The sequence below is a fragment of the Delphinus delphis genome, chromosome 17 (genome assembly GCF_949987515.2).
Source record: "Delphinus delphis chromosome 17, mDelDel1.2, whole genome shotgun sequence".
NCBI classification, from domain to species: Eukaryota; Metazoa; Chordata; class Mammalia; order Artiodactyla; family Delphinidae; genus Delphinus; species Delphinus delphis.
In genome coordinates this window covers 24229359-24247658 of record NC_082699.1, presented here as the reverse complement: position 1 = coordinate 24247658, position 18300 = coordinate 24229359, and the positions used below count along the sequence as shown (strand labels likewise).

The 18300-nt window shown below is 43.1% G+C and overlaps 1 protein-coding gene across 3 annotated transcripts in view; it reads left to right on the top strand.

Annotated features, from left to right (window-relative positions):
* Nucleotides 1–330: 330 nt before the first annotated feature.
* PAG1 (phosphoprotein membrane anchor with glycosphingolipid microdomains 1) overlaps nt 331–18300 on the top strand; it is a 142201-nt gene continuing 124231 nt past the window's right edge. For 2 of the 3 annotated variants that reach the window (XM_059994814.1, XM_059994817.1), the window contains exon 1: nt 530–597. The gene's annotated coding sequence lies outside the window, so the exon portion shown is untranslated. Of the gene's footprint in view, nt 598–18300 lie in introns of all 3 variants that reach the window. The other variant, XM_059994816.2, reaches the window with a different exon arrangement.

Below are 18300 nucleotides of genomic sequence, written 5' to 3'. Positions count from 1 at the left end.
CGAAGGAGCGGGGCATCGCACCCGGGTCCGCCCCGCGCCCCGACCCGGCCCCGCCCGCCTCGCCCCCTCCCCGCCCCGCCCACCCCCGTGACGTGCCGCAGAGGGCCGGGCTCATGCGCACTCGCGTCCCGCGCCCCGCACGGCTGCACTGCCTCGGCGGTTGTCATTCTCCGCGGCGCGGCGGCGAGTGCCGAGTGCGGCGCGTGCCTGCCTTCCCGCTCGCTTGTCGGCGCGCCTGCGATGTGATCGACCGCCTGGGAGCGGGCTGGCAGCTCTCCCCGCTACAGCGCCTCGGCTTTTCCGTGGCCGCCTTCCTTGTTGAGCCCCGATTCCCTCGGAGCCGGAGACACGCACCAGAGGCTCGAAGCGCCGCACTCCGGGGCGGGCGGCAGCTGCAGCGCTCGGGACCGCGCGGCCGGGTGCAACCTCTGTCGTCGCCGCCGCCGCCGCGCTTGTCACCGCGGAGCCAAGGCGGCTGGTGCAGAGCGGCAGCACCTCGCCCCGCACCCGCCGCCGCCCGGGCAGTGCGGGGCCGCGGCGCTCTGTGCGCAGCGGGAGTGCGGTCCCCCCCGAAGGCTCCCTGTCGTCTGCGTCCCAGTAAGTTGACTGTAGTTTTTGAAGTTGGAGGGCGCCACGGGAAGGGGAGGTTCGTTTTTGTTATCTTCACGTCGTGGGAAGCTGGGGATGGCACCTCTTGTTAGCAGGGCTCCAGCTTGGGGAGTTGAGGGTGCGAAGCCGCGGACAGGGCACGCGGGGAGAGGAAGCAGTCCCGGGAGAACTGGCTCCAGCCTCTGCTGAACGTGCCAGACGGAAATGCTGTGAGAGGACAGGTGCTCTGAGGGCATTTTGCCTGCTGCTGATTGCACATTCCAAGCCCTTTGACTGTGTGTGTGTGCGTGTGTGTGTGTATGTGTGTGTGCGCGCGCGCGGGGGGGGGGACTGGGGGGTGTTAGGGGGGTCCTGTCACCTCCATCGCAAGTCCTCAAGGAAATGACTCTAGTAATATTCCTGGATGCGATAGATCTTTGGGGATGGGGGCTAAGTCATTCCCTCTCAGGCCTCCAGGCTTCCCGCGCATCCCACTTTTCTCTTCCCCTAGGCAGAAGTTGTAATTGGAGACCAGTCCTTTAGGGAAAGACAACTTATATGTCAACCTAGAGTTCTGTGCTATAAGGCAAATAAAATGAGAAACCCGCTCAGCGTGTATGATTTCATACACTTTAAGAATGTGAGCAAGTCTCAAAGCAATAGTGTTCAGATGATGACACTTGGGTTTCACCCTTACTGTCCTCCACCTCTTATGTAAGCCTCCCGGCAGGATAACTGTCTCTGCAGTGGCTGCAGCTGTGGCTCTCCATTCCATTTGTTTAAGGTCTAGCTTGAACGTATTTAATGAAAATGTTGACATGATATAGCGCTCTGCAGTCTGAAACAGAGTGCACTCTTCAAATTGGAGTGTCTTCTCCTAATAGGGAATGTGCAAGGAAAACCCCAGTATATTTTTCAAGGCAGCTCCAGGAATTAGACACATAAATCATGTTTTAAAATAGCATGCATTGTACAGAGAGCTTGCAGAGGACCCCTTTGAACACATCCCCTTTGTTTTAGAAAAAGTGGAAATGGTTCATGCCAGACAATTGTTGAGTCTGAAAGTTAAGTGTACTGATAGGCTTAATTATCTTAATAAACAAAGAGCATGATTTATAGGTAGCTGCCCTGCCCTACTTTGAAGGATAGAATTCTAGAATTCTTTAACCTTTCTCTCGTCTGTGCCCTAGAGATTCCTTTTAAGCAGAGCAATAGATTATCATCATTGATGTTTAATATTTGAGTTGATTAAATTTGTAAAAGGAGTACTTTGAAATACCATACAGTACTGCTATGACTGTTAAGACAGTGAATATTAGAAATAAGGAGAATATTCCAATTTCTTGGTATAGAAGTCATTAGTTTAATAAAACAGATAACATTGACTGCCCTAATATATCTTTTTTAATGTGGACTTGTAATAAACGTTTAAACCAAAACTCAGGGTTGTGTTTTGATGTAGGATTTATTTAGATACTCTTTAGAAAAAGAAGCACATTTATTTATAGCATTCTAGCACATGGAACAAGACGAACTAGTTATAGGCACCTCATTTAAAAACATATCATAGTTTTTTTTAAGGAATTCTAAGAAAATACACAAAATGTAATTTCAAAAGTTGAAAAGCTAGTCAACACTTTGTACTTGGTGAGAGCAGCCATTGCTCATCTCTAGAAGAGATTACATCTGAGCATGGAAGCACAAACAGGTTGACCCCCTCCTAACATGATGCGCTGTCACATCATGGTTAGGAGGACAGACTAGGGAGCCATGCTGGCAGCTTGGGTACCATCTGTTTGAATCTGGGCAAGTTACCTAAACTCAGTGCCTCAGTGTCTTTGTCTGTAAAATGGGGATAACAGTTACCTATCTCTCTGGATTGTGGTGAGGATTAAGTGAGTTCATAGATTTAAAGCTACTGAACCAGTGTCTGGCTTATTAAACTGAGTAAAATTATTGTTAGGAAAGGAAATGCATCTTTGGATTTTGTGGACATTGAATGGCTGCTGATGGAGGTTAACAGAAGCAGTTCACATGTATAATAGGAGAGAGGGTATGAACCTCCTGGTAATGCAGACACCAGCTGGTGTTTGACCTAATGTCTCTTTCAATTCCTCTCCAAGGTGGGTGGCTTCATCTCCACTTTGGAGAAAAGGAAACTGGAACTCAACAAGATCAAATAGTAGAAATCGCAGTTAGGATTTTAACCCATGTCTGTCTCTTTCAAACCCTGTCCTTTTTGGCCCTGCTGCCTCGATTTGCAAACTGCCTTTTCCATCTCTTCTCCTTGAATCCTCATAATAACATAATAAAATGGGTGCGTTATTATCTTTAATTTACAGATGAGGAAATTTAAGCAGTAAAGTATGCAAAGTGCTTAACTCACAAGATAGTTCTCCATGACTGGGAGCTATTATTATTATCATAATTATTGTTTAAAAGCTTGCCTACATTAGCACATGGTAGAGATGCAAGCAGGTGAAATGAGTTTTCTCATTCGGTTTGAAGTGGATTCCATTGCTTTTCACTTCCCTATTCACATACTCAGAGAATCGAGAAAAAGAAAATGGTATGTTACCCTTCCCACGGTTCCCGCTGGAGGACAGCACTCCTGGGTTTGTTTCCGCCTGCAGATGTAGCTGCAGGATCCACATAGCCTAGTGAACCACCGCAAGCAGGTCATCCATCGATCCACAATCAGCATCATCTGTGAGCATGAATTCAGTCCCAGCTGGAGAGCACCCCTGGGGCAGAGAGGCCCTGCACTTTGCAACATAGTGTACTGTATGTTCAGAAATGGAAATAATTTACATTTCATATTAAATAAGCATGCTTCCTCTGGGCCTTAGTACCAGTGTGGTGGGAAGCAGTTTTAGGGGTCTTGTGTGAGCAGTCCAGTTTCGCCTTCCATATCCTCGGGTTCCACATCTGTGGATTCAACTAACCTCGGGTTTAAAAAATATATATTTTTTAATTCCAGAAAGTTCCAAAAAGCAAAATTTGATTTGCTTTGCTCCAGCAGCTATTTACATATTGTAGCATTTACATATTTACTGTTTACATGGCATTTACACTGTATGAGGTATTATAAGTAGTCTAGAGATGATTTAAAGTCTGTGGGAGAATGTACTTTAAGGTTCTATGCAAATATAATGCTATTTTGTATGAGGAACTTGAGTATCCACTGATTCTGGTATCCTCACGGGTCCTGGAACCAACCCCCCATGGACTCTACTTTGTTAAAAGTCTGGTCCAGTCTGTCAAACTTTTCACTTGACTTCCGAAAGTTGGGAACGATTGAAAGGCTTTTTTCCTGTGGCTTTCTTAGATTATCATCCAGATCTACATAGTATTCTGGCCCTTGGTAAATATTTACTCTGCTTTCTAGATATAAAAAATCTAATTTCTGTAAAGGGCACATATGCCACAGACAGCTTACAGACTGATTTAATATTTAAAGAAACCTGGTATCCTACCACTGTAAGGTACTTCAATACAGATGTTCTAATTGGGCTTTTTTTTAAGTCAAAACTCTCTGTACAACATGTTGATTATAGTTAATAATACTGGATTGCATATTTGAAAGTTGCTAAGAGAGTAGATCTTAAAAGTTCTCATCACTAGAAAAAAAAATTAACTATGTGAGGTGACAGATGTTAACTACTCATCATGGTGATCATTTTGCAATATATACAAAGGTTGATTCATTATGTTGTACACCTGAAATGAATAGTGTTATATGTCAGTTACATCTCAATTAAAAAAAAATCAAATCAAAAGTCTCTGGGTGTGAGCTTCCAGGAGGGTGCCAGATAGAGTCCTTGCCATCAACTGAGTCTTTCTGCGGTTTTAGCTCTCCTTGTCAGAGTACAAATATTCCTTTTTACTCTTTCAAATGCTTTTACTTACATTTCAAATGCTCCTCTGCTCTGGGGCATTCTGTAGTAAAAATCTTCCTCAATCACTTTTGTGACTCGACCTGGGTCCATAATTTACTTTTAACTCATTCTTTAGAATTTACGTAGTTCAGTTTTATTTTTTTGTCTACGTTAACTATTTATTGGCTTACCTCTAAATCGCCAAATAACTTGCCTCTGACATCTAGCTATCCTTGCTGTCAGAAGACATACAAGAAATGCAAGCTAATTTTAATATGGATAAAGTGAATGAAGACCATTTAGTCTCCCCAGTCATCTCTACTGTTTTTTTTTTTTTTTTTTTTTTTGCGGTTCGCGGGCCTCTCACTGTTGTGGCCTCTCCCGTTGCGGAGCACAGGCTCCGGACGTGCAGGCTCAGCGGCCATGGCTCACGGGCCCAGCCGCTCCGCGGCGTGTGGGATCTTCCCGGACCGGGGCACGAACCCGTGTCCCCTGCATCGGCAGGCGGACTCTCAACCACTGCACCACCGGGGAAGCCCCTCTACTGTTTTGAATTATCTTCCCTTTGGGCTTGGGGAGTCTGGGGCTGATTGTATTTCTAGAGCTCTTGCCTCATACATCTGGGAGAAACTTGTTGGAGGTTATACTAAGTCTTGGTTCTACAAGCAAGTTGCTCGTGTGCAACATGGCAGAGACAGTCCCGCAAGGCTGGGACGTTGCTGAATTTGAGGGCGAGGGCTGGGTGTGGGGAAAGACAGCTCCGAGTATGATTTATCTGCCACATCCTTACTGGATGGAATGAATAGCTAACACAGAGCCCTTACCGTGGGCTGGCTGCCATGCTAAGAACTGTACATACAATATTTACTTTAATCAGTGACCTTGTGTGGTTACTTTGTTATCCTTTATTGCACAAGGGGAAACTGAGGCCTAGAAAGGTCAGAGCACTTGTCCAAGATAACACTAGTGTGTTTTTGAGCGAAGAGTGGAGGCCAGGAGTCTGATGAGGCCCAGCATTCTACTGCATCCAATGTGGGGGCCTTCTTATGGTTCAGCTGTGTCACAGAGATATCCTCTATTGTGCGTCTCAAAATAATCCTATGCTATCTCATGTTCTCCCCACAGTGACCCTAGGATAGAGCTAAAGGGATGGTGGAAAGGTCCGTGCCCACCGTCTTCCAGATCTTTATTGAGGAAGAGCTTAAAGCTTAGTTCATGCAATGAGCTCAGAAAAGAAACCCCCATGTTAGCATCGTGAAATAGGAAGCATGAAGCCTTCCACTGATCGTGGGACACAGTGGAGAGGCGTGCAAACCTTGTGTTTGATGTCACATACTTGCGTCATTCTCATCGAAGAGAGAAGTGTAGCAACCTGAGATTTTCTTAGGTGATTTCTAAAATATTAAATCAAAAATGATTTAATCAGCAGTGAGTATGACTACAGCAGTGTCACGTGTTGTTCACGATGAACTTGATGGTTTTAAAAGTAAATGAACAAGTATGTCTCACAAGCGAAGTGCAAGCGTGTTGTCTCAGAAAAGGAAAATTGTGTCACATCTTCTGTGTCTGCATCCTAGTCTAACTCCACTCTAAATGCAGAGGGAAAGGGCAGAATTTAAAACCAACATGTAATATTTTCAAAACCATTTCCCTGAGCCCCACCTCCTCTATTTTTTCCTGATTTCACACTGGAGCCAACGTTTGTTGTAGAGGTCTCTGTATTATGCAGCTGCCCTTTTGTAAGAAACACTTTTCCAAAATAAAACAATTTAAAAACCCATTAAAAAAAGTTCTTCATATCCTTTGGGTTTTGAGTTATTATTTTTGTTGTTGTCGTTGTTATAATATTTCGGTATATTATGTTAATGTCTCACCCACTCCCCCTTCTTGGTTTTATAGGACTGTATAATTTTCAAGCCTGTGAGTGATTGAAAATTTATGAAAAATTCAATTTTCTAAGTGTGGATTTTATGGCAGAGGACAGGGAAGTTTGGCCTGATTGGGGGGCCTTTACTTAAACTACAGAGCACTTGAAACCCTATGAACCTTACGGAGTAGGCAGGTTTTTCTAAAAGAAGTGTTTTAATTGATCAATAGCAGCCTTGTACTTTCCTCTTCAATTTCACGGGACCCAGTCCCCACCTATCATATCTCGTATTCATTTGTAAGTAATCAATTTCAATTGATTTTCTGAAAGTACCGAAAGGTGGGACTCGTCAGCGTTGCTGCATCTGTCATTTCAGTCTTCAGGGAGCCCCAAGGTTGCATATGGAAGCCTTTCTGTGAATTTGTTCTGTAAGGAATGAAGAGTGTTCAGATAGGTCCTTGGGGTTCAGGTCTCGCTGTATTTGTGACTCAATCATTGCTGTTAATGTTGCTTCCACTCACTCTGGCCTTTCACCTCCACCCGAACTCCTTCCTCCATCACCCCCACGTGGTTGAACGTGCTGAAGCTACTCGGAAACTTTAACGTTGAAGCAGCTCATGCTATAGGTCAGAGGCAATAAAACCACACAAGACAAATTTTCTTAAACTATAAAAAAGCCGATCTGTAATGTGGCTACACACAAGAACACCACAACTTCTGTATTCAGCACTTGGGAATTGCAACCGGAGTGGCCTTGTGATATTTTCCATGGCACCTTGTACAGAGAACTCTGAACCTCTCATTCACACATAATCGATCACTAGAAGCTTGGCAGTGTTTGAGTCAAATTTAGTTGGAGTGGTATTTACTCATTTATGCATTCACCAGATATATATCCATATACCAGGCATAGTGTTGGATGATGAAACCTCAGACATAAGAGGATTCCTTTCACTTTCCTCAAGAATCTCAGTCTTGGGAGGGAAAAGACGCTTAACAGCAGTTGGAACCAGTGCCTAAAAGATGCTGGGCTCTCTCAGGGGTGCCTGACTCCAAAGAGATGACTTTCCTTTAAGCAGGGCAGGATCTGAGTCTGGAAGGGTGAGTTGGAGGGGACCAGGCAGCTGAGGGTGGGAATGGGCTGGCAAAAATCATTCTGAGCAGAGGGACCAGGGAGAACACAATGAAGGAGCTGAAGAGGGTGGTACATCTGTGGAATAGCTGGTACTTCCCCAAGACTGGTGCTCATCAGGGGCAGTAGGTGAAGCTGGAAATGGAAAGTAGAGGCTGGAGCCACTTCGGGAAGGGTCTTGTGGGCCATATTTGGTTCAGATGAATTCAGGTCGTTCTTTTAGAAGGATCACTCTGGGTGTGTTGTAAAGAATGGTTGGGATGTGAGGATGGTGGTGTGGAAAAAAGCAGTTGTGGAAAAAAGCTGCTGAATCCTAGTGTGGATTTTAAGGTCTGAACAGACTGATCAAGGTGGGGGGATCGGAGAAGGAGAGGAGAAGCAGGGAGGGGATGGTGAGTTTAGGGATGGATGACTCCCCAGGGCTCTGGCTTGAGTGATTGAAAGGACAGATGTGCCATTGGTCATGATAGTGAATACAGAGAATGGTACAGTATGCAGCGGGGGAAGGTGACGAATTCAGGGGTGGATTCGTGTGATGCGAGGCACAAGAGGGGCACCCAGGGCTTGAGATTCAGTTGACAGTTGCACAAGGCTGCGGTTCTGGAATTCAAGACCGAGGCTGAGCTGGAGATAAAAGTTTGTAAGTCTTCCATGTATTTGAAGTTGTTGAGGTTGTGATCTGCCTGGGAGGGTGCGTAGAATGAAAAAATGACAAAGGCCAAGGTGGCAGGCAGAAGAAAGGGAGATGGGATGGTAAGATTAAGTGAGGGAAGTTTTCGACAAGTGCTTGGACACAAAGTGGCAGAAGCCAGAGGGAACGGGAGCCGTGTGACAAAAGGAATGAAATAGAAAGAAAAGGCAGAGAGCAAAGGGACAGGTCTGACTGTTTCCTCGCTTGCATCTACACAGATGACAGTGGCTCTTTCTCATAGAGCTTTTAGTTCCTGTCAATAAGCATGAAGACCTACTATGTGGAATGTGGACGGGGAGTGGGGTAAAGGAAAGAAGTCAATAAAATCACGAATAAAGCATGACCCTCAACCTCAAGCTGCTTATAGGATAGCATTGTCGTTTCTTGTTTTGCTTTTCCTTTCATTTTTCTCCTTCGTTGACAGCAGGACAGGGCCACTTGGGAAAGTGGGAAGAATGAAAGAATCACTTTCTTGGCACATGAAGTGCTTGGTTCTCCATAACAGGCATGTCTCATTGTATTCATGAATGAGCACACCGAAAGGGACGGTGATAATGACACATTATTTGACAGTTTACAAAAGCAAAGCTTATATCATGGCCACAGCATCTGTGGAGGGTTTGGACCTGTGAACCAGTCCTGTTAGAGTTACTAATGAGCCTTTTGGCTCGTTGGTTTATTTGAGATATATCAAGTACAGTTTCCTGTAATTTTCACTTGTCTTATAAAAACAGGCATCATTAAGTTATAGACAAGCTGGAGTATTTGGGGGGATGGTGGAAATAATTACCATGTGTTTTAGTTAATACCATGCATTTCAGTCCTCACTTGTTTCATCCTTTAATTTTGACCTAAAGGTGGAATTACTCCCATTGCAGAGATGAGGGAACTGAGATGCAGGGTTAGGATGACTGCATGGAAATAACACAGCTTAGTGAATGGTAGAGCTCCTAGGACCCCAAATAAGGCGTTCTGATTTCAAATTCTGGCTTCTTGCCACTCCATCATGTTGCCTGTGTCTTCATGAATAGCTACTAAAGAAAAATTAGGGTGTGGAATATTTAAGGGATTTTTAATTAGTCTGCTCAAAACACTAATAGTGGAAACTGCTTTGGCCGCAGTCTTTATATTTGGTGGGCCACAGGTTCTTCATGCAAATGTATGCGATTAAGTCAGACTGGGGGAAAGCTTTTTTCACAGATGAACATCTTTTTCTTTCATTATCTTAAAAGCTTTAGAAAAGCATCTAAGTTATAAAAGGATTCAACATTTTAAACTGTAAAATCATTGTAGTCAGACTTGCTGTCTGTGATACAAAGGAAATTTATTTTTCAGTTGTTGCAATGGCTGTTGTAGGTGAGAAGCGTTTTATGTGTACATGTATGTGTGTGTGTATGTGAAATAAATCAGCCAGATTAAGTTTAACGTATTGGTTTTCCTTTTATAATATCATTCCTGAATTCTCCAAATACATTAGTGATGTAGCTTGCTTTATCTTGCCAAAGCAGCTATTATGTTCCCTATTTAATGCCAAAGTATTAAAGCATTTGTCTTTTTCTTACGCAGTGTAAAATGATGCAGGATAAATCGAAAGAGCTTATTTTATTTTTACAACTTGTATTTTGGCTTCTGATATTCTAAAATTATGATTTACCTAATTTTGCTACTGTTAAAGCAAATATTAACTATTAATATACAGAAGTGTCAGAATCATGAAATGTACATGGAATTTTATGGCTGTTTGAAAAGTTTATGATGCTACATCTTTTTATTTCATAAAAAATATCTATGAGCCTTGCTAAATGGCAATTTCCAGATGAAAGCAATTTCTAGCAAGTAGCAAAATGCTGGTACCAGTGTTTATCTTTAAATCTCAATTTCAGGCTTCACGGTGCCAATTTTACATTTTAGCTTCAGTGGAAAAAAACCGAATCCAAAAGGGCTTATGCATTTGTGACATTCAGTTGGTTGATCTTTTGTTATTAATGCTGATTTTTTTAAATAACCATAGGCTTATAAAGTTTTTAAAGATTTATAAAAATGTTAGGCAACTATCTTAGCTTTAGTAATTATCATTACACATGGCGTACTGTAGTAGCATAGTCCATTGTAGTTGAGAAATTACAGTATAGGCATATGAGAATTTAAATAACAATATAAAATAGTATTGTGTTTTATATGTGATTTTATTGTACTTTATATTTATAAAAATATGTGAGGAAATTCAAATGAAGTAAAATGAAAGTTAATTTGGCCATTTCATGCCTCATGTGTCCAGTTTCATCCAAATGCAAATATGATAATCCAGGGCACAGAGTTAGCATCCTGTTGGGGCGATTTGACACTACTGTATTTACTACTCACCACCAACAGGAATAATTAAGCTGCATTTCCCACTAATCTTTCCGTAAGTATATATTTTAATCTTATGTGCTAGGAGTTTTCATTTTCTAAAAAGAGTAATTAAATTTTCTTTACCTCTTTTTTCTTCCCATTCAGTTTTTTTTGGGGGGTGGGTGGGTAGGATTTTATTCATTTATTTATTTATTTTTGCTGTGTTGGGTCTTTGTTTCTGTGCAACGGCTTTCTCTAGTTGTGGCAAGCGGGGGCCACTCTTCATCGCGGTGCGCGGGCCTCTCACTATCGCGGCCTCTCTTGTTGTGGAGCACAGGCTCAGACGCGCAGGCTCAGTAGTTGTGGCTCACGGGCCTAGTTGCTCCGCGGCATGTGGGATCCTCCCAGACCAGGGCTCGAACCCGTGTCCCCTGCGTTAGCAGGCAGACTCTCAACCACTGCGCCACCAGGGAAGCCCCCCATTCAGTTTTATTCTGACTTTTCTTATGTTAGTGTATACTTGACATGATAGAACACGCCTAAATTAGTAATCTGATTTGAATACCATAATTATATGTACAGTTATGGCTTGACTGAATAGAGGGCTTTTGCATATTGTGTACGTTCTTTCTCTTAGTGGATTTAGGAATTATATGCTTAATATTTCAGAGTCCTAAACCTGCTTATGTTTAGCAATAGGCATGCAGAGAAAAATATAAATATTTTTACAAACGTGATTTTAAAAGATATGCTTCCTTTTCAAATGTTAGGAATTGACAGGTAACTGTCCACCGTAGCTCTTTCTTATATGCAATAGACTGATAAACACAGAAGTGGCTGAAACCTACAATGATGTCATTTGTAGCACCTAAATTGTTAGTGTTGAGGTTAGGCGCGTACTCCTTTCTTTTCCTGAATAAAAAATAATGATGCTTTGCAGTAAAGTATTACGCATCTTGATAACTATGTAAGCATATTCAGGTAATGTTAAGAATATTTTTTTCTTTGCTGTATTATATAACAGTCATTTTGCCCAAAATGTACATCTTGAACTTTTAACATCAGCATGAAATTCCCAATATTTCCAAAGTAAGAATGGACACTAAAAAGTCCGGAGACTCATTAAAAGCAGACAATATGGATAATAGCTTTTCAGATTTTTGCGCCAGGGTGTATTGAAGAGGATTGCTAAACACTGTGGTTGCTGAGAAAAATAAAACCCTGAAATATTAAACTTACACTTAATTTAATAGTTTCTGTCACCACAGTTCTTAACCTTTAGGTTCCAACTGGCTTAGTGCTTTACTAATAGCAGCTGGTCAGGACCTGAATTATTATAGATCTTTTCTTTTATTAAATATTCAGTAGCATTTTCAAAATTGTTCTCCTAGATACAGTTCATAATAAACAGCCCAGTGCTGGCAGTGAACATGCTGCTTTTATTACTGTCTTACAGCCATAGGCCACTTGACATTTGGACCCAGCTCTTACGGATTTTCGCAGCTCCGCACATCCTGAAACCTGTCAGCCTTGGATCAAAACAAGTCTTTTGCATCTCCACAGTTGCAAGGAGAGTAGAAAGAACTTCTTTTCTTCTCCCCATTATAGGCCAAGGCCTGTGGTCAGAGGAACATCATTTGCCAGGTTTATGCTTTTTCTGTCTTGATGTTCTCGCTAGCTTTAGGAAGTGATAACATGAAAAGCACTGTTGAAACACAAACACAACAGTTTGATCTGATGTGTCATATACTCTTTCTATTTAAAGCTACGGTTCTCCACGAAGGGTGACTTTGCTACCCAGAGGACATGTGGCAGTGTCTCAGGACATTTTTGGTTGTCACAGCTGTTGGACAAGGGTAGGGGGTAGGGACGTGAGGGCTACTAATGACATCTAGTGAATGAGTAGAGGCCAGGGATGCTGTTACACGTCCTACAATGCACAGAACAGCCCTCCACGGGGAAGAATTATCAGGGCCAAAATGTCAGTAGCGCTGTGGTTGAGAAGCCCTGATCTGGAAAGTAAAGGAATGTCTTTTTAATTTGCTTTATATTGTTCAAGCAAATGGGAATGTGTTCAATGGTTCTGGTGAAGAGATCCGTGCATTCAATATAATCATATATTGAATACCTCCTAGGTCCTGAAAATACTGTGAAGACTGGCATCGTCCTTAGGAGTTTCCACTATCTTTGCAAGATGAGTGGTAAACAAAATACTACTGTTTGATGTGATGCATGCTGTAATTAGAGAGGCATGTGTGGCATGTTAAAATAGAAATAATTTCTATTTCATTTGCTAAATATAGGGGAATATCTGGAAGAACTCATCTTCTCTGGCTAGATGTAAAATTAGTCATTTGGGAGCAAGATTTTTCCTTTTCCCTTCATAATCAGGGATGGGTCCAATTTATTGCACCCTTCTCCCCCTATTTGAACTGGTATTAATTTGAAACATCAGGAAAAAAGATGAGGTGCGGACATAAAAAGTGTTACTTTAGAAATTTAGGATCTTAGTTTTTTCACATCTTCATTGAGGTATAACTTACATGCCATAAAAGTCTCCTCTTTTAAGTGTACAATTCACAGATTTGTAGTAAACTTGCAGAGCTATGGGACTACCATCACAATTCGGTTTTAGGGCTTTTCCATCACCCCAGAAAGATCCCTTGTGCCCGTTTGTGGTCATGCTGTGTTTTCATTGCCAGCCCCAGGCAAGCACTAATCTTTCCATCTTTTTCTCTTTTCTGCCTCACTTTCTGTGTCCATTTGCTAAAAGGCGGATCTATGGACATATCATTTGGAATGTTAATTTTTACAGTTAAAATGTAGTTTGATATCTTCTTTTTGAAGATCAGCATCACGTTTCTGTTTTTCGTATTACCCATACCATACACATGCGACGGCACAGGATAGGGTACACTCAGTATCAGAACTCCCAGACTGATACAGTGAAAACTGTGACAAAGGAAAGGATGAGCACGTGTGTTTAAGGCGGCATATGTGAAATCGTATGTGGTATGCCTGTTTTTCAGCCTTGTCCTGTTTTGTTCCCTGTGAATCTGTCTACTAAAATAATGTTGTAGAAATCATTGAAAAGCTGAGGTCAGGGAAATACCTTCACGATGTGGGAAAACGGTGGAAGGATTAAATCTGGAGAACTCACCTGTTTGGGAGTTGTATGCAGGTCAGCAACAGTTGTATGTAGCCAAACCCTTTGGGGCTGAATGTCTTTTAGAATCCAGCTTTTAGAAAGGGAATGCAGACTGTATACTGTAGGTTATGTAATACTCCCATGGGACTCAGGAAAGACAGTCATTTCTGGAGCAAAGTAGATGAATATTCACATTTAGCTGGACAGAAAAAGTCCTGTCAGCTCAGGTCAGGGTTTGGAACAAATTCGTTTGGTAGCAAAGTAACAAAGAAACTGTTTTCACAGAGTTTTGCGTTTCAAAATTGTGGATAAAGGTTTATGAACCTGTCGCAGTGTATCCCAGGATATTACGTTTCAAATAATTGTCCCATCCTCTTTTCAGCACCTCCCCACCCAATCTCCTCTGCCACATACGCACTTCATACAGCTTAGCCATGGGTATACTTGTCTTTCTTTCACATCATTAACTTCCCATCAGACTTGACAAAATGCCAAGTTAGCTGTTCAGTTTTTGTGGATGAAGGTCAGGTATGGATGTGTTATCGCCAGCCAGATCCTTATTCTCTTATGGTTTGTGGTTTCACCTCCCTGCTGGAGTATAGCCATGTCCATCTAGTCCAGCTCCCCCAGGCCCAGGACTCTGGATGATGAAGATAGCTTTTGGGGGTCAAAAAGATGTCCTCGAAGAAAAATCCAAAGGTAACAATGGTAGCTATCATTCCAGGTAGCCCCAGACTCATGCTTGGTAACCTTCACACCCATCACAAAATTATGGGCAGTGAGACTGAACAGCTATAGGAAGAGAGAAAAACCAGGGTAGGGAGTCCACTAGAGTCAATTCTCTTGAGATAAAGATATTTAGAATTCAAGAAAGATAGACATGAAGAAAATGACAAGAGGGTGTTTACTGGGCTCACGACTTAGAAGGAGGACACCCGTCCAAAGCAAGACATTTCAGACTTGTTCCAAATTGTTCAAAAATCTTACCTAATCTTATATAATTTGCCTAATGGCGTTTAGCTAACCTTGTTAGTCTTTTAATCATGAATTTCACATCCATGTTAATTTCCAGATTCCAGTGGTGCAGCTGTAACTGTGTGCCAGTGGGTTTTAGCTGACCTTCCCAGTGGAGCTCCTAGGGAGCTGTAGAATGAGTATTGAGTATTTCAGTCAATGTGTAAATTTCCTTTTGTGGCATGTGAGTGTGCATGTCCTTATGGCAGCGTTATTTAGGCAGAATGTACTACAGACTGTAGGGCCCATTTACGAGCAAGGGGACCCAATTTCTGCAGATAAGAAAAAGAGTGCAGTATTGCACCGGCATCAGAAAAAAAATTTATAGGGACATCCAAGAATTTTGCCTTTTGAAGACTCAAAACCTCGTCCAGGCAGTACTAAATTCTTAAAGGGCAATGTGAGGCAAAGGTAGTAGGCACTCAGGAACATGCTATTATTCGCTACCTCTTTTTTTGTTTTTTTTTTTTAAGTTCTTGTTTCTAGTGTGACGCCAAAGTTTCTATCTATAGGGGAACCATCAATGTGCAAAGGTGTTGAATCATTGCCATTTGGTAATGGAAGTACACAGCCCGCTTTTTCTAGTGTAGACTTCATTCTGGGGTGTCTTGGTTGACACCCACCTCCTACTCCAGCTTCAGCAGACAGTCTCCTCCCAGGTTTTACAACCAAGATTCATCTTCTCTCGTATCTCCCAACTTAAATAGCTCAACTTGTCCTGGCTTGGTTTTGCCAGGACAAGTCTGTCTTCTCTCGCCAGGCGCCTTCCCTGAGTTTTCATACATTTCTGGTTGTTACCACATTTCCTGTTGTCAAAGGGCTGACAGCGCACAGGGGCCCCACCTTGTTACTGCTGCACTTTCTTCCTCCTTTAAATAGGCCCTCACCCTCTTCGTGCTGCAGGGATGCTGACCCCCTCTGTTGGGGTGGACCCTCTGATCCCTCTTATCTTGTCTCTCTCCTTCTTTCGCTCCTGCTGCCTTTAGAGCAATGGTTCTCCACACTGGCTGCAAAAAGCATCACCTGGGGAGGTCTACTGCTTCCTGACACCCAGGGCCCGCCCCCAGTGATTCTGATTAACATACCCTTGGGGGTGGAGGGTGGGGGCTCTGCCTTGGTGGTGCTTGAAAGCTCCCCCAGGGGATGCAGCCATCACTTAGAACCACCAGTGTGGAGGGCAGGACACCTGTCTGTTGTTAAGGGTAATTAGCCATTGTGGAAGGACCAGGAGGGAAGTTTGGTTGCCAGGCAGGAGGGAGTTGGGGAAGGGATGGAGGGGGAGTTTGGGGTTAGCAGATGTAAGCTTTTGTATCCATAGATAGAATGGATAAACAACAAGGTCCTACTGTAGAGCAGAGAACTATATTCAATATCCTGTGATAAACCATAATGGAAGAGAATATGAAAATGAATGTATATATATGTATAACTGAATCACTTTGCTGTACAGCAGAAATTAACCCAATACTGTAAATCAACTATATGTCAATTTAAAAATATATATTTTTTAAAGACTCCCTCATCCCTTGCTTTACGTTCAGTTTCAGCTCAGGGGCGTGGGTTTCTGTAAGTGGCACCTACAGCCTCCCGGCTGGTGTGACAACTTCTCCCTCTTGGACTGTGTTCTCATCTGTGAATCCCGGGTGGCCATGTGTCCCCAGCAGGCCAGAAACCATTTCGGGTGAAGCCTGTACTTATCTCCTCATGGGGCTGCACCCAGGGGTCTGATTTTCCTTTCATAATTTCGCTTCCAGCCTTGCAACCAACTATTTTCCTTTTTCCTTTTTGTAACTCTCTGTCACCCGAAGCCAGGCGCCCTCCCGCCTCATCTGCTGCTAGTTCCTTTGCATCTCACTCCCCACAATGACACACGCAGGAGAACCAATTAAAGTTCCCAAGTGGAGATTTTCACTTTGCCCTTCCTTTGCGAGAAAGATGGGTGGCAGGGTCTTTGCTGGGAAACGATTGTATAGAATATAATTTTTCTGAATTAGTGGGAGAGGGGAAGCCAGTACTAAAATGGAACTGTCATCTATTCATAGTTTTCTTTTATTCTTAATGTACCTATGGGTCTCTGAAATCTTTCCTTACACAATAATGAGTCCAGGAGTTGGACAGAAATGCATTTGAATAGCTTTCTTTATAAAAGCTCTCTTTATAATGCCTCTTTTCTAGACGTTCTGTGGTCCCAATGCACGTCCATTTTCCCGAGAACAGTGCCCAAGAGCCTTTGGATGTGCTCCATTGTCCCACAGTTTCTAAAGGAGCTGAGAACAGTTATAACATGAGTGGGTTTACAGTACTCCCTGGACCCTACTGCTTTCTTGTTACGGGATATTTTGTTCCAAAGACAATGACAATACTTTTATTTGTATCAGTAAATAGGAAAATGTTAAGTGAGGTGATTTTGGCATTGATGACAAGTACGCACAGCTAACTGTTTTAAGGGCTTCTCGTGAAATTTTTGGAAAATTCAGCTGTGAGAAAGAAAAAAGAAATGCTTCACTTTACAAACCACTATGAAGATATAGGAATGATTTAAATGCCAGCTTTCTTTAACGGGATCAGTTTATAGAAATTGTATTTCTGTAACACTTTCCCCTGAGCACAGATACTGTATAATGCAAACTGTACCGCAGTTGTCTGCTTCCATGTAAAAATGCAACTCTTCTGTCAGCCTCCTGCATACAGTGTGAGAGCCTTGCCAAGACTGGCAGTGCAGGCCAGTGATTAATTAACATGTTCATCCATTCAGCACGCGCTTATTGAGTTCTTTCTGTGTTCCACGCACCATGATAGGCAGTGGATAGAGCAACAAACAAGCTGTATCTACTCTTTCTAGTGGGAGGAGACAACCACACAAACAAGGGAATATCAGCAGGTATTAAGTTCTAGGCAGAAAAGTGGAATGTATTACTGTTACTGGGAGTGACCGGGCAGTTAGGGAGGGCGCCCTGGAAGAGGTGCCATTTAGGCTGAACTGTGAGCAAAGCAAGCAGAGCTGGCCAGAATTCAGAGACCAGCCTGGCCAGAGCAGACTCAGGCAGTCGGAGGAGACCAGAAGGAGGGCAGAGAGTGGCAGTGGGGCTGCTCCGGAGCAGGGAGCAGCCTAGCCAGGTTTGTATTTTAGGAAGATCACTTCAGAGCAGGACAAAAGGTGAACCAGAACGAGGACAGGGATGCTGGTGCCTCGGGCTGGAGCCCGGATCCTGGAACCAGGGTACCTGCTGAGAACAGAGCGGGCAGCCTGCTGACTTGATGCTAAAACGCTGTTCTTGGGCTCCTCTTCTGCCCTCTGTCCTGACTCAGATTGGGCCTCACGGCCTTAATTCACTTGTTAAAATGCGTGTTCAAAGTGCTGATTTCCAGACCCTAACCTGGTCTAGTGACGTGAAGTGGGACCCAAGACTTCATTAAGCCTCCAGCTTTTAAGCACGGAGTCCGTGGACCGATTTTTGAGAAATATTGTGTCTGAAGATGGTGCTTACCTGAATATCCCATGTAACTCTCACAGCAACCCTGTAAATGGATTGTATGCTCCCTGGGTTACAGATTAGGAAACAGGCTGTGTGATTAAGCATCTGGCCCGAGATCACACCGCTGGTGCATGTTTTGACTGGCGAAGTGATCTGCCCCTTTTTGTAGCCA